The sequence below is a fragment of the Falco naumanni genome, chromosome 3 (assembly GCF_017639655.2).
Source record: "Falco naumanni isolate bFalNau1 chromosome 3, bFalNau1.pat, whole genome shotgun sequence".
Taxonomy (NCBI): Eukaryota; Metazoa; Chordata; class Aves; order Falconiformes; family Falconidae; genus Falco; species Falco naumanni.
In genome coordinates, this window is record NC_054056.1 from 105800126 (window position 1) to 105815897 (window position 15772).

General features: G+C 50.1%; 1 long non-coding RNA gene across 1 annotated transcript in view; it reads left to right on the top strand.

Moving 5' to 3' along the window:
- The window catches only part of LOC121085073, a 135977-nt gene extending 120555 nt beyond the window's left edge, over positions 1-15422 (top strand). Inside the window, exon 6 of the long non-coding RNA XR_005826946.1 lies at positions 13823-15422. This is a non-coding gene — a long non-coding RNA (uncharacterized LOC121085073). The remainder of the gene's footprint in view (positions 1-13822) is intronic.
- The last annotated feature ends 350 nt before the right edge of the window (positions 15423-15772 follow it).

The window sequence follows — 15772 nt, forward strand, 5'->3', positions numbered from 1 at the left end:
TTTAATTAGTTTTGTGGCAAAGGTTGCTTTGGGTCTTGGCTCAGGGGTTCCATAATTTTAAGACTGGCCTTTTTCGTGCTAGTACCTAAGTTATGCAGAAGAGATCCCCAGGTGTTTCACCATGTGAAGTGTCACAAGATGCTCTGATGAAACTGTAGTGGTCTATCATGTATACGCTATTCGGTGGCCATCTAAGAAGCAGATATCTGAAGTTTATTTTAAACAGCGTCGGCTTTGCATGGTGGCTTTAGGGGAAAACCTTGCAGCTGATGGGAAGCCAGCAGATGAATATTTGACACTTCAATCAAAGGAAAGTGACAGGTTTAAAGTCTGCCCTGGCATCTCACCCTGGCACGCGTCATCCCCTAGGCACTAGGGCAGTCATGAAAACCCTGTTGTCACTTCTGCTCCTTCTCCTTACGGTCTCTCTAGGGTGTTGCTGTGCTGCTGTCAACGTGACATATAAATGCTTGTTGCCTTCCCCACTATCAATCACCGTGGAAGGGGCCTTATGAACTTCAGGACACTCATGACAGTGAAGGAGCATGTTGAGAGGATGTTCTGAGGTTGTGTCCTGCAGATCGATTCAGTGTTTGTTCACCGAGGGCGAGGTCGCCAGCTCCTCTGATCATATTTCCCATTCCCTCCTGGAGGAGCTGGGTTTGCCAAACGAGACATTGCGGCATCAGGTTCTGATGGCAACATCCACGTGTGAGTGGGAGGGAAGCATCAGTCTCTGCAGTGCCTGTGTCTTGGTAGTGACGGTGAACAGAGAGGAGTTTTATCGGCTGCTGGGATTCTGGGCACTGTGTTGGAGAGGGATGTTTGGTGATTTGTTTGCCTGGAGGTTTGTCAAGGTTTCTGGGTCCTGCTGGGTTGTGATTATATGAAAGGAAGGCTGAGATAGTTGGGGTTGTTCAGCCTGGATAAAAGAACGCTTCAGGAGACCTTATTGTGGCCTTTCAATGTATAGCAGAGAGCTTATAAGACAGATGGAGAGAGACATTTTACCAAAGCTTGTAGTGACAGAGCGGGGGGCACCGGTTTATACTGAAAGAGGATAGATTTAGGCTGGACATAAGGAAGAAATTTTGTATGATGAGGGTGGTGAGGCGCTGGACCAGGTTGCCCAGAGAAGTTTTGAATGCTCCATCCCTGGAAGTGTTCAAAGCCAGGTTCGATGGGGTTCTGAGCAACCAGGTCTAGTGGAAGGTGTCCCTGCCCATGGCAGGGAGGTTGGACTAGATGGTCTTTGAAGCTCCCTTGCAACCAAAATAATTCTGTCATTCTGTGATTTTTGTTTTCCTGTGTGGTGGTTTCCCGAAGTAGGGAGGAGGGAGAGGGAAAACAGAGGTGCCAGCTATGGGACTCACTTTTGTGTTGCCATCCTTGTAAGACCTGCCACTTTGGTCATTCCTTCCTGGGAAGCCAAGGCCCTTCACGTGCTGGGCCAACACCATTGTTTTTTTCTGATGACAGTTCTGTGTATCTGATGGCTGTGGCACAGCGAAACTAGGGAGTCCCAGAGAATTCTGCTTAACACTGCCACCTTGAAATGTGGGGGAAAGGCATCCTTTCCTTGGGCTCTGCTCACCCATAGCGAATTCTTCACACTGCGAGGACAGATGGCACAGTGGAAGGCAGTAGCTGGGATCAGGGGGGTCAGAAGGGGGGAAAATAAGCAAATTATGTCCTCCTGCTGCAGCAGAAGCATTGGCTTAGGGTCACTGTTATGGAAGAGGTGGGGAAGGTTTCATCCTGCATCGGACGCAGCCAGGAACCCCGTCCTGCTGTAAAAAACAGCTCTTTCCTCCCATTTTTACCAGCATTCTCTCTATCCCCCATGCACAGGAGCCTGTCCTGGGATGCAGTGTGGTGTTTATTTGGGTGAGGATGCTTCAGGGGCTGGGCAGGGGCTATTTGTGCCTTCCTGATAATGTGCCATCAAGCCTGCTTTGTGCCAGGAAGACCGATGAGGACAGGGAGCAGGGCTTGCTGGGCTGAACACCAAGCCGTGGGCATCATGTAGCAGGGGAGACATGGGAGGGATGAAGTGAGCTATTGGGCATGTGGGTTACAAATATCCCCTTGTCCCTCAGGACATGGTGGGGACCTATCACAGCACATGTGTGTGCATCTGTGGAATTGCACAGGTGGTTTGTTGTCTCCAGTAGTTACCTGCACCAGTCTGGATGCTCAGGACTGGAGAGATTTGGGGTTGCTTTCTCATTACCTGCCATTATGCCTAGGCTGAGGGGCTGCAAAAGGAGAAAGCAACTAAGTTGGGCACAAAATCCAACCTCCTGTTTTCTTGGGCTGGCTGGTGCCTCTGGAGGTCCACGGGCCACATGAGCATGGGCTGATGAGCACTTGGTGAGCAGTCTTGTGACAGTACATGGGGAAGGTTGTGCCAGTGAGCTCAGGTCATGTACCTTTCAGGGTCACAGCACCCTCTCTCCCTTGTAGATGGTCCCTGATGCAGGTGTACAGGGGCTGGCTCTGCCATCTGCACAGGTTACAGTGGCAGTAGACTTCCCCCTGCAAGGGGAATTTTCCCTGGCTGCCACAGAGGCTGAGCAGTTAGCTGATAAGCCTGTCCCTGGTATTGCCACAGATCTATAGATGTATCATGAACAAGGAGAAGGGGAAGCACCTGGAGATGCATCTGCATCAGACCATGTTGCACAACTGTCCCAAGTGGGCAGCAGCCCAGGCCAGTAGGTCCACCCAGTGCCAGCGTCGTGCCTGTATGGACTCACCAGGCTGGCTGCCTGCCCCAGGTAGTGCAGGCAATGTCAACCTGGGCAGGAGGCTGCTGCTGGCTTGGTTGTGTCTTAAAGCCTTGATCGCTGCCTGATTTCTAACCCCCAGCCTCCCCCAGCTTCACATTTTTCTTTGCATTCGGAGTTGCAGCCTGAAAACAGTTGAGCTAAACCCTGTACCCTAACGGTTGCTCATCTGAAAGTGTGGAGCCAGCTTGCAGCAGCTGCTAAAATAGCAGAACTAAAGTGGGGAATGAAAAGTGAGATGGTGATTAAGACCCGGTTTCCTGTCGCGGCCCCGCAGGGCTCCTGCCGGCGATGGAGACGTTGGTGGCGGTGACAGCGGCGGTGTGAAACGTCCCAGCCATTGGCCTGGGGCTGGCTGAATCACTGGCGGGCTGGCCCGCGCTGCTTAGTTATCGGAGTGCTTTGTAGACATCGGTGGGCATGGTAGGCTGGGCTTGTGGACATGAAGAGGATCTTGTTTTAAGAAGCCAGGAAGGGCAGGGAGCCCACGTGGGGGGTTCTGGCTGAGTTGGGGTTGGAAGTAGCTCTGATGAGACGCAGGCCAGCCCCAGAGCAGGCTGGTGTTTGTTGCTCTGTGGTACCTAGAAGAGCTGAAAGTGTGCACAGGATCCGGGGGCGCTGGGAACATCAGTCCTCTGGGCTTTTTTCTCCCATCTTTGACAATACATTACTTTAGACCCGTCACCTAGAATGGGCGAGAGGAAGACGCAAGGTAGAGAAATTGCTGCTGAAGTGGTGGTGACCCTCCCTTGCTGGTTCTGTTTGCGCCAGGGGCACACGGATTGTTCACTTGTTCTACTGTTTGGCCCCTTATATGCCTAAGTGACATAAAAAAGCAAATGCATTATAATTAGTTTATATTTTTGGCTTGCTTGCATCAGATGTTTGTGCAAGGAGAAAACAGTTGAGTGTGAAGGGGATGCTGAGCTGTTTCTCTGAGGACACTGTCACATGCAGTCACAGACACGCAGTGTGTGTTTGTTAGTGCCAAAGGCATCTGGTTTCTTTCTCACCCTGGAAGTGCAAATCGCTGCTGCCCTGTGTGTGCTCCAGCCACTCCTAGGTCCCTGCTGTAGAAGTATGAACTGGATGTCTTTCAGCAATCCAGATCCCATCACTGTAAACTGTGTCCTTTCTGACAGGAGCAATGATGTACAATGTGGAGATGGGACTTCCCTATACCACCTCATCCTCTGGAGAAGGCCAACCGCAGAACTCCCTGCAAAGAGGCCAGAACCCCATTGGCCCTGGCATTTGCTCTGTGCTTAGTGGATACCCTGTGATGCCTCAGCAAAGGAGCAGCTGAACGGGCTCCTTGCTGCCGGAGATGGTGGCAGGTAGAGGGAAGGAGGAGAACAGAGAGAAGGTTGTTGTCTGGGTGCAGAACACCTGGAATCAGCTCCTTCTCCATTTTTGCAACAGGAGCCGTAGCTCCTTCCCCTCTCCGTGCCCCCCGTCATGGTTGCAGCCATGTGGCTTGCTGGAGGCAGCACTTGACCCAGTGTGCCAAGGGCTTGCGGCAGGAAATTGGAGTCTCTGCTGTGGTTCCACCACAGGCACGTGGCCCAGCAAGGAGGACCCTGGGCATGTCCCCTGCTGGGTCATTTCACAAGGAGCTTCCACCAGAAGATGGTTATTGCAGCCCTTCGACAGGGTGAGGGAAAGCAGGCAAGCCGAAATATGTGACCTTACCCGCATAACTGCGGTCTTCCTCCAGATAGGGCCTGCCTGAAGGGTTGCAGGAAAGATGTCCATCTCTTGTGACTGCTCGTGTGAATTTTTGTACCCTTGAACAAACCACCTTCTACCTCTTTCTGAGTTTGAAAGTTACGGCAGTTCCCATCCACCCCGGTGCTAAATCCACCAGATTCTCTCACTCCCCTTGGCTGTGCAATGGACGGTTGCCACTAAATCTGGCAGTGTGAGGGACCACTGCTTGAAATGTAGTGCCATGTGGTATTTGGTCTTTCTGCTCTCTGTCAACTCTTGCGGTCACCAGCATCTCCTCCAAGGCTGCCTCTTCCTCTGCATTCCTGTACTGCTGCGACAGGCTTCTGCAGTACGGAGGGTAGGTAAATAGGGTAGGTAAATGCCCTGCTCATACCTGATCAGTGTTAAGGAAATGTAAATTAAAATGCAAATGTATTTTTCGCAGAGCAGGTCAGCGAATGGGAGAGGCTCTGGCAGTGGTGGTGTCAGGGAAGGCGTGCTGATTCACAGCAGCCAGGGTAATTGCCCTGAATCGGTATCCTCTACTCCCCATTTCTTTCCTTTGACCCAGAAGTATTTCTCTACTGGTGTGCAGCCTGGGGCGTGCATGGCCCACATGCAAAAGGCGAGGGAGGGGGCAGAGGGGAGAGCTGGCCCCGAGCTGGGCAGAGCATCTGGGCAGAGCATCACACGTTGTCATTACTGTGTGGGGAGGGGGAGCTTGCTTACAGAGAAATGAATTCCTGCGCTCACGGAGAAACTTTTGTAACATCCGCTGCCATGCGGGGGAGGGGTATTTTACACTTTTCTGGTGCCTTTCATCCCAGAGGAGTTTAAAGTGCTTGGCTTTTCAGACTGCTTTCATAGTGCTGAGAAAAGGATGAGCAGTAGGTTTTGTGTGAAGGAGAGCAGCCCCTAACTGCTGCAGCTGCGGCGCGAGGAGCCGGAGATCTTCCAAAGCACCCACTTCTGCTGGCGAGCAAAGTAACACCACAGCACGGCATTGTTTCAGGAGCCTGGAGGAAGAGCTGCCTAGGACTGAATATTTTAGGAATTATTTCAAGGGAGGATGGGCTAAAGGAGAGGAAATAGTGTAGATATGGGAAGGTAAACAACTGCTTTTTGAGCAGGGAGGTCAAGGATGGCTCTGAGGTAATAGCAAGGAACAGACTGTAGATGAATTTGCTGAGCAAAGTGCTGCCATCCAGATATAACCCTCTTCTCTCTTTGCCAGAGAGATCTTTAGTATCAAGCTGAGGAGGAAACAGTACTTGGTTGGAGGAAACAACATAGCCTTGGTCTGCTGGCACCTGGCATATTCCTTAGCCCTGGTTCCCCAGCCCAGCAATGCTATGGAATACCTGAAGGATATGGAAAAGACAGCAAATTTGCACCAAGGATCAGAGGTGTGCTCTTCTGGGATGATCCAGGTGCCTTCAATTAAACTCCCACAGCCAGGAGTGGCGATTTTGCTGGCATCTGTGAGTCACGGCACAGAAGGGCAGCAAGGCTGTGCCACCGTTCCTGCCTTCCAGGCAGTGGTCTCAGAATAGGGAGGACATGGCAGAAGTGGAAGAGGTAGTGGAGGAGGAAGGATCTGCCACAGTGAAGAGGCAGGAGAGGCTGGACATGGTGGTCCCAGTGTCCGCGTTGGGCTGCAGAAGATGACAGGTATGGGCAGCTTGCTGGTATCTCCCTGTGTCACCGAGGGTGCTGTCTGAATGGCAGCTCCACATCCTGTGGTGCTTTTCAAGAGCTCTGTGGCCATCCGCTAGCATGTCTTGGATTGCTTCTCTGGTGTGAGCCCATGTTCATGACCACATCCATCAAGCAGTGTAAGGAGGAGCTTGGGAGCTGCATGGGAGAGCAGCCGGAGGAGACCCTGGCTGGGGTGAGCCATCTCTGGTGGCCTCCCCGCTGCTTTCTGGCTTTGCTCAGGCTAGTGGTGGAAGGTGGTGCTCACACCTTACAGCATGTCCAGCCCAGCCCAGGTGCTGCAAGCCATGCTTTGATATGCCTTCCTTTTGCCAGCCATGCCAGCTTGGCTGGCTTTCCGAGCCTGCATTCTGTGTGGCGAGTGTCAGCAGAGGAGCCAAAAGGTCACCGGTGTGTGTTAGACTCTGTTTGCAAAGCCTGCAAGAAGATGGAAAAGGTTATTTTGTCTGGGGTGGGGGAGGAGGGAAGGGGTGTAAGGAGTGATGCCACGTGGGTTTGTTGCGTTCCCTCAAGGAGAACAAAGCATCTCTGCAACGACAGGAGAGCAGCAGGGAAATAGCCAAGAGATGAAAACCGTCTCGCCCCTTAGCAACCCACTATTGCATCTCTCCTCTGGTTTGTCTCTTCACCACCAACAGCAGGGAATAAAAAGCGGGGAAAAAAAAGAAAAAAAAAAAAAAAAGGCAGTGAGATGGGTTTTGAATGGATGCCAAGGTTGATTTAATTAGATGTATTGAATTTGTTAACTTCTGAACGACGTGGCTGCCGCGCAGCACAAATGACAAGCTGCAAGCGACAACGGCAACACAGCACCAACCTGCCAAAAGGTTCAGCAAAGCAGAAGGATTGACCTACTTCCATCAGCGCTGCAGGGAGCGCAGGCGAACGCCCTCCGCTCGCTGTCGCCGTGCTCCCCGGAGGGCTGCGCATCCCTCCGTGCAGGGGAGAGCTCTCCTGGGCTGGGGGGCTGCTGGGGAGCGCTGCATCACCTGTGGACTCCAGTGTGAGCCCAGGGCAGGGTAAACGTGTGCCCACAGGAGGCAGCTTGCTCAAAGCAAGGGCTGCTGCTTTGTGTGCTGTCTGCTGGCTTCTGGCTGACTGATTTTCTGCTTCTCCCACCTATTGCATCCTTAAAAAAAATACTCGGGTGTTCTCTGATAATGGGCCTAAATGCTGTTGCAGCTGATAAGGGTGATAAAATCACCCATGTACACTGCCATGGCAACCTACTGCAATTGCTCTTTGCTCTTGATGTGTCTCTGCTCTTTGGTGTGAGCGTAGATGTGTGGGTTTGGCTGAGACTTGCCTGGGAATTACCCAAATCTGGAAGATTTGGCTTTGGTTATTGATCTCTGCCATGGATGCAGAGCCACTAGGCAGCTCCTGGCCTTGCCGGCAACCCCTCGGAGCAGGTTGTGCTTCCCCTTGCACCTCGCTAAGAGTCCTGGCAGTGTGTATGGTATCTCAAAATACTTGTCAGCACCAGGGAGGAGTCCTTTGAAAAATATATTTGTTTCCAAGTGAATTTCATAATGGCTAACAAGAGGAACCACCGGCTGTCTGCTCTCGCCCCCACTGTCATGCACATGTGCATAGAACCTGCCAAGCACCAGTGTCCTTCCTGAAGGCAGTGACCACAGGATCCCTGTGAGGTCGGTGTGGTGCCTCCTGGCCAGGTAAGCCTCCCAGCTGGAGAAGTTCAACAATTGAGTTGCATCTCAATGTTCTGCCTCTGGTACCAGCCATGAGCTGAACTCCTCACATTCATTTGGCAGCCTACTCTATCGCTCGCTACTGTCAATGCAAAAAAACGTCCTGTGAAATTGTGTCTGTCAGGCGGTGAAGAGAGAAGGTGGATTTCCTGAGCCACCGGCCTGTCAGTGATGCTTTTGTGGTAAGGAATGTTTGCCAAAACCTTTGGAGCTAGGACACCAACAGAGACATTTGTGAAGCACACGAGTATAGAAGTGCTGCATGAAACCATGGTCTGGGTTGTGTTGAAGATCGCCATGTTACTGAACAAGATGCTGACATGGGAGGGAAGCTCAGACACACCATCAATCTCTTCTGATTATTATCAGTGTTAAGCCCAGGTTGGTAACACCAGGCCTACCACACACATCCTAGGGGTAGTCACCCAGCGTGGTGAGGAAGTTGCTGTTTCAGTGGGGAAGTGAGGCCAAGTGGCATTGGGGAACTTGTCCAAGGTCATGCACAGGAGACAACCAGGATGTTGTTTCCCACCATTGAAGCTCTGGCCTTTTCCTTGGGTGCAGTTTCTTTTCCACAGCACCCCTCAGCCAGAGCAGTGAATGGTCTCTTGAGTGGGGAGGTGAAAGAAGAAATGTTATTTCACTGCGTAACATCAGGAAATTATACGGGAAGAAGAAACGGAAGACAGATGGAGGGAACCCGGCTGTCTGCTTCTGTGGAGAAGACATCTCTTTGTAGCATTGAGGCTGCTTTTGGGATTCATGATTCAGCTTTCAGGTTGGTTGTTGATAGTTAGGATGTTTTCATTTTGACTTCATCTGTTGAAAAGGTGCTAAGAGTCCTGCAAGGGTGCATATCTCTCCATCAGGTATGACTAATTGTACTGGGACAGCCCCATGCGCGATAACACTTATGTTTTTCTCTAGAACAGCTCCATTACAGACTGCCTCATAGCTGAGCCCCAGCGAGTGTTTTTGTGGGAGTTTTGCTGATTGTGCAGCCCAGATAACCTGTGAGTGAGCAAACATGGAAAGCATTGAATATTCAGCTCAAAACCCAGAAGCGGATTTGTGTCGCTGCTTGTCTGAACTGAGCTTTTAACCGTGTGTTGGCAGTGCTTTTCAGGAAACTCATCTCATCTGAGATACATTATCTGGTGAGAAGTGCTCCAATTTTAAGACAGCCACCAGGAGCTCTGCAAAGGCCAGGGCTCATGGCTTGCTGCTGGTGTCTTTGCAGCTCCGTGTTGTGCTTTCCTTTCCCCATCTTTTCCAAACTCAGTCCATGCCAAACAAATCTATTTTTAAACAAGAGCCAACACTGTTTTTTCTTAGCCTTGCACTCAAAAAACAACCTCTCCAAAAAAGCCAGCACATGGCAGAGGCTGGTAAATATTTTCTCTAGATGTTTGCTGTTGTTGATCCTGCTTCTGCAGGAACCCAGGACTTTTGGTGCACCCTAAGGGCTGAATGTTAACTTCTTGTAGTTAAACTGGTTGCCCCTGCCTCATTGGATAACAGTCGTATGTATATACACACGAAAGCCATGCTTATGTCCCTGAAGAAGTGTGTTGGCACAGATGAGCCTCTGACCTCAATATATCAGCTCAGTGGTCAACAGCCTCATGCAGAAAGAGCTTTGGTGTGCAACTCTTCCACTTGGCAGAGTTTAATCTTTGCATGGATTACAATAGAAAACTCCCTACGAGAGGCTGCTCAGGTTTAAAACTGGCTGGCCTTTGATGGAAATCATTGCTCCTCCTCAAGGAGGCTTGTAATCATCTGAAAGCTTCACTAAAAGCATGCGAGTGGGCAGCCTGTCCAACATAGGGAGACAGCAGAGACCTTCTTGGTCCTTCCTATGCCCCTTTTCCCAAGGAGGGAGGCAGGTTTTTCTGCCCGCAGCAAGGCATCCCTCCTGGTTTAGGAGTGCAAGGCTGCGCCTGTCACGATGCTGGCGTGGGGCCATAGCTTCTAGTTGGAGGTTAGAGGAATTGGTCAGTAGGAGTCAGAAGGCTGGTGCACCAGGGGGTAGTCAGTCAGTGTGGACCTTCTGAGGGCATTGACTTCTCACAGTAAACTCACCAAAGGACCATTTCAGTGTTCTCCTCTTCTTGCTATGTTGGCTTTGTTGTTGGAGGACTGGAGTTATCTAGGGAGCTTTGAGCACCTGAACAGAGCGGCAGAGCTTGGGATGTGACCTTGGCAGCTGATGACACCAAGGAGCAGACAGCACTCCTGAAAGTGCGAGAAAACTCTGGACACTGAGAGAGGGCACATGGCATCATGGCCATTTGACCATGATCTGTCCAGGGTGAACTTACCCAGGTGAGGCGTCCCTTGCGGGGGCTATTCCATGTGTTTGCAGCTCCTTAAGGATGTTGTCCCATGGACAGGAGTGACCTGTTGGCATTGAGGGTGGTTCCCCTTGCTCCTGTTGGATGCTCCGTGGCGGGAAGAGGAGGCATGCTGGCTGCCAGTTCGGCTCTAAAAACGATGTCTGTGCAAAGTCCGTCCTTGTCTGGACTCCAAGGGGCTGCTGTGCACAAGGCCTTCACACAGTTTCCTTAACAGGCTCCTTTTCACTTTTTCCAGGGACTTGCACTGTGCTTCGTTTCAGAGGGATCCAGTGAATTAGCATATTGTTGCTGCTGCCTGGGTAATTGCATGCTCAGGGTCTGCTTTGCTCCGACACAGTCTTCCCGGCTTCCCAGACAGAAAGCATCCTTCTCCTCTGGCGAACAAGGCTGCAAAGTATTGCCCTGAGACCTTGCTCAAAGGATGGAGGAAGGAGAGGGTGGAAAGAGGGGGGGGAGCCTGTTTCTGAAGACATATCTGGCTTTAAGACCTCACCTATCAACAAGGAGGTGGAGATGAGGTTTTTAATCTTTATTTCTGTACCAAGGTACTGGTTTTGACTGAAGCTGTGGTTTCTCTCGCTGATTTGTGCAGACCTCGGTATGCATGCAGTTACAGAAATTTAGGCCAGCACAAGTCACTACAGGGGCTCAGAAACTGCTTGAAATTAGCCATCCTGGGTCACACAGGAGTTTCAGCAGGAGGTGAAACTGAGTGGTCTGATACCCTCTTCTGTACTGAAAATAAAACCCTATGAATAGGTAGGTATAAAAATGCTTACTGGTCTCACTTCCAAGTACAAAAAAACCCACATGTGGATAAACCCTTTGAGCCCTTTAAGGCCCTGTGAGAATAGAGCACATCTTAAAACACTTTGGCGAGTGTATCTTCAAAGCTGGACAGGTTTCTTAATGTGGGTGCAGGTTTGCATTTTTGAAAGATGTTATTTTGGTCAAGCCTGACTTCTAGCTGGGAGCTGGCATCCCTTAGGCTTTGGTCTCCAAAAAGAAATGTGCTTATGTGCAGTGTGAGGAGGACAGCTTTACCCCCTAGTACGGTTTGGCTGTCAAGTAGAGACATGAAGAGGAGTGGGAGCATCAAGGCTCTGGGATAGAGGTGAGGAGATCGGTTCGTGGCTCTGCCATCAACCTCCTGGGTGACCTGGGGCAAGGAGATGAACCTCTCTTCCACCTCTTCCTCTCTGCCCACCTGGTGCATATGACAGTTGCTTCATGCTTTGTATGGATTCTTCTGGGAAGGCAGAGCTCCGCAGTGCTGGCTGTAAGGTCCCTTTGTATCTTCTAGGTTGTAACATTTCGTGTCTCCGAGCCACACCAGTTATTTTGACTGGAAGGAAGACATTGCTCCAACACCCTTTATGACATGAGGGATGGAGAGGAGGAGAAGGCCATGCTGGCAGCGTAGCTTGCTTATCCTGCACCAGAGCATTGCAGCTTGCAGGGCAGAGGGAAGGCTTCTTGAGGGATCTCCATCCCGTGGAATAGAGGCTGCAGCCTTGGGCAGTACAGAGAGCCTTTTTATAGGCAGCACTATACACAGGGCTTAGGAAATCCTGCGTGTTCTGTAATGATGTGTGTGGGTGGGTGGGACTGCCCTCCAGCACCGCTCTGGTATGTGCTGCAGAGCTTCCTTGGCCGCTGGTGCCCAAACTGAGAGGGACAGTTGCATGTGGATCACTGAGGGACTGCATGCAGAAGTGTGGTTTCTCATGTTACAGAGGGAACACAAGGTACAGTGCCTGGGGGCACCTTCTGGGCCCTTGTGGTCATGGGATGTGGTGGTTTCTTTTAACTCTTTTGCTTGGGGGATATCACAGTAACCAAGCACTGAGTGATTCCCACCCTTTCCTCTGAAGCCTCTGCACTGGTGGCAGTTAGGAGATGGCTTGTAGGACTGCAGGATAATTCAGGCTGAAAGGGACCTCAGGTGGGTCAGTTGTGAGATCAGACCAGGTTGCTCATGACTTCAGTCAAGTCTTGCAAACGTGTAAGGATGAGAGTGCACAGCCAGCTCCACAGCTTGACCTACCACATAGAAAAGTTTTTCCTAACATCCAGTCTGTACCACTCTTGTATCAAATAATGCCTGTTGTCTCTCATTCTTCTGTCAGACACCACTAGGAGAACCTGGCTCAGTGTTCTCAGTAACCTCCCTGCAGGTGCTGAGGGCTGCTGCTGGATCCCTCAGTGCCATCTCTTCCTCTGGCTGAATGAGCCCAGATCCCTCAGCTCGTCTTTCCAGGCAAGTCTGCCAGCGCCTGGCGATCTTGGTGCTCCTCCACTGCACTGTGCGCTGGTTTGTCAATGTGTTTCTTGTACAGGGGGCCCAAAACTGGATGCAATACCTACATGTGGTCTAATGAGGCTGAGATCTCTTACCTGTGCTCCTGCTCCTGCAGCCCAGGATGCTGTTGGTCTTTGCTGCAGTTTCTTCCCTAAAGGTTGCAGTTGGCCTGTGGTCCCCAAAGCAGCCAGCCTAGCCCTCGAGCGGTGGCAGAGCTGCTCAGCTGGGACTCTGGGCTGTGTCTAGGTGATCTCTTAAATAGGACCTATCCCTGTGCTTGGAAGGCTGGAGTGTTTCTCAGCAGCCAGGAGGGAAGAGGAGCATGGAGGAACCCTGGTTCCTCTTCTCACTGCTAATGATGTGGGCTTCCACCAGGAGAGGGACCAAGCCCGGACAGATAAGGTGATGAACTGAGTTCTGCAGAATAACTCAAAGAGTTGTAGTGTTATAATTACCACCATCTCACTTACTCATCTGTGAAGCAAGTTTTTACTCGCCGCTGTGCTTCCTGTGGAGCAGGGACTGTTGATGGCCACAGAGAGCTGAGGTTCTGCAATACCACTGCAAAGGGTTGTTGAACAAATCTCACTCACTGTGCTCACTGCTGGGGACAAAATACAATTTCTGGTAGCCATGTATGGAGCAATTTTACACATATATGTGTATATCACATACTGAAAAAAATGCCGCAGTTTCATTTTTTTCTGCCAACAGTTAGTGTATGAGTTTCAGAGCAGGCAACCTATATTCTTTAAGACCCAAGAGCCTTGGGAAAAGATTGGTTTTTGTTTTTTTTTTTTATCCTGTACTAATTTTAAAAGTGCTGGTTTTTTTTAGTGCAGTGTGATAGAAATAAAAGGCAAAAAGGAGAAAGAAGACAGAAAGACCTGTACAATTGTTTTAAAGGTTTTCTGCTTTTTCCATTCATGTTCTGTTCAGGAAATGAGACCGACTATATATAGGGTAGGAATGAAGCCACATAGCACAAGCCACTGTCAAGTTCACAAAGTGACCACATTGAAAAAGTAGTGAAAAATGTGTTCTTACTAGCACCTTCCTAGCTCATAGGAATCCTAGCTGTGGCTTGCAATTGTAGTAGGGTGAAGATTTGCATTTTCAAGTTGGCGGTTTTCCTTTATACTCTTCCACTTCCTACAAGCTAATTCGGTGCCGTGTTAATTGTAAATCTGGAATGCAAATCAACTCACCTGCTTGTTTTTCTTTCGTTTTCAGGTTTTCTAACTATGGAAGCTCTCCTGAGGAGCTGCATCATGCGCTGCTGCCCCAGGGATGGGACACAGAGCTGGGAGTGAGGAGGAGCTCCAATGTGCCGCTGCGAATTGCTTTTGTCAGGAGGGAGGCTTTCTGGCATGTCATGCGGTGCCGAAAGCCATCCTACCCTTGACAGCAAAAATCCTTATCCTTCTTGTGTTTTTTTCCAGGACAGCTGATATTTCCTGTTAGAGATACTTTGTATGCAAATCAAAGTGTTAAAAAAAAAAAAAAAAAAAAAAAAGTCCTGAAAGCAATCACACCCATAAACTTGGACCACTGGGGAATTCCTGCTTATCAATTTTTGCTTCTTTTCAGTTCTGTACAAGATATTTCTTTTCCTGCTTTTTCTTAGTCTTTAACGTTTGTCCTGCCAGACCTCTTGGTTATGACCTACCAGTGCTGCTTGGATTTTGCAGGGCTCCATGTCAGTCTGCATGGACAAAAGGCTGTAGGTGTTAGAAGTCGGGGTTAACAGTCCCTGTGTTTCAGCTTTGCCCTGCATTGCGGTGGTGCTTTCTGGTGTTCAAACTGGACATGAATCTCACGCTGCAGATTGCCATGTGCCTGTGGCGATGATCTGCCTGGGAAGGTGATCCCAGAAACCTTCAGGAAGGTCAGGGGAGGAAGAGGGGAGGTAGAGAACAAATTGAAGCCAGCAAAAGTTTATTTAGGAACTTAAACAGGAGCAGGATTTGACCCTCCTGAAGCACCTCAAGAGAGGCCATGCTTAGCACTGCACTAATGCAGCAACACGAGTTGGTCACCTCCTCGCTCCAGCAAAGCAAATTTGTATCTGCCCAGCCTGTGCCCTATAGGTATCCCTATAAGTGCAGGGGGCTGGTCAAAGCCTCACTTGCACCATGCTCCCACCCTGCTGCCAGCAGCAGCACCACACTGATGCTAGAACAAGTTGTGAGGGTGAAAAAAAGACTTGTAGAAGCAATGCAAGAAAAAGACGTGTCAGAGCAAGAGAGAGCTGCACCACTGCATGGCCTAGAGAATATTGTTGTGTGTGTCCAGAGATACCCGCTGCAGCCCGGGTCTTGTTGAATCACACTGTGGTTGCTCTGGCCTTTGTGTGGGTAACGGTGATAATCGTTGTATGTGGTGTTGGGTTTTGTTATTTGGTTTTTCTTAAATGTAAAATTAACAGTCAAATTGGCGTTGGTAGGGCAGCGAGCCTAGTGCGGCTTTTATCTACCCTGAACCTGGGGACAAAGGAGGGGAGGGAAAAGGCTTGACCAGTTTGGCGGCTGTGTACATAACGGTCCCGGAGTTCAAAGCAAAGGACACAACAGTCAGATACACAAACCTGCCTGGGGTTTGACTGATAAGTCACATTTCAAAGCGAAAGGCAATCCTGAAGGGGGGGTCTGTTGAGTGGCTGAAGCCTCCAGTGCTGAGTTCTCTTTAAAAGGGGGTTTCATAAGGAGTAATATGAACAGAAATGGCTCTTTTGTGGTTTTATGCATTCCAGGCATGCCAGGACTGTTCCTGTCAAGGATGGGCTGTCTCTGGGGTTTTGGGTTCTTTCCCCCCCCCCGCCCCCCCCCCCCCCAAAAAAAAAAAAAAAATTGCCACAAACTAGCAGCTAAATGGTGAAAAATAAATGAGAGTTTCAGAATCATTACAGTAGCAGTAATGGAAACTGTGAGGCTTATACTTAAACTGGCTGTGGCGTTTCACTGTATCGTCTACACTGCTGAGCTGCTGGGATCACTGCTTTTGCCTGCTATGACTGCTTCAGGGTGGATTATTTGGAAGCAGAGCTTTAACTGTTGGTTCCCCAGAACCTGAAAAATCTGTGCTTTAGGCTTTTTTCAGAAGCAGTGCCTTTTCAGCTGAACCACTGCTAAGTATGAATCCCGTTACTGTCAGTCCAGTTATGTGGACATACAGCATCTTTAG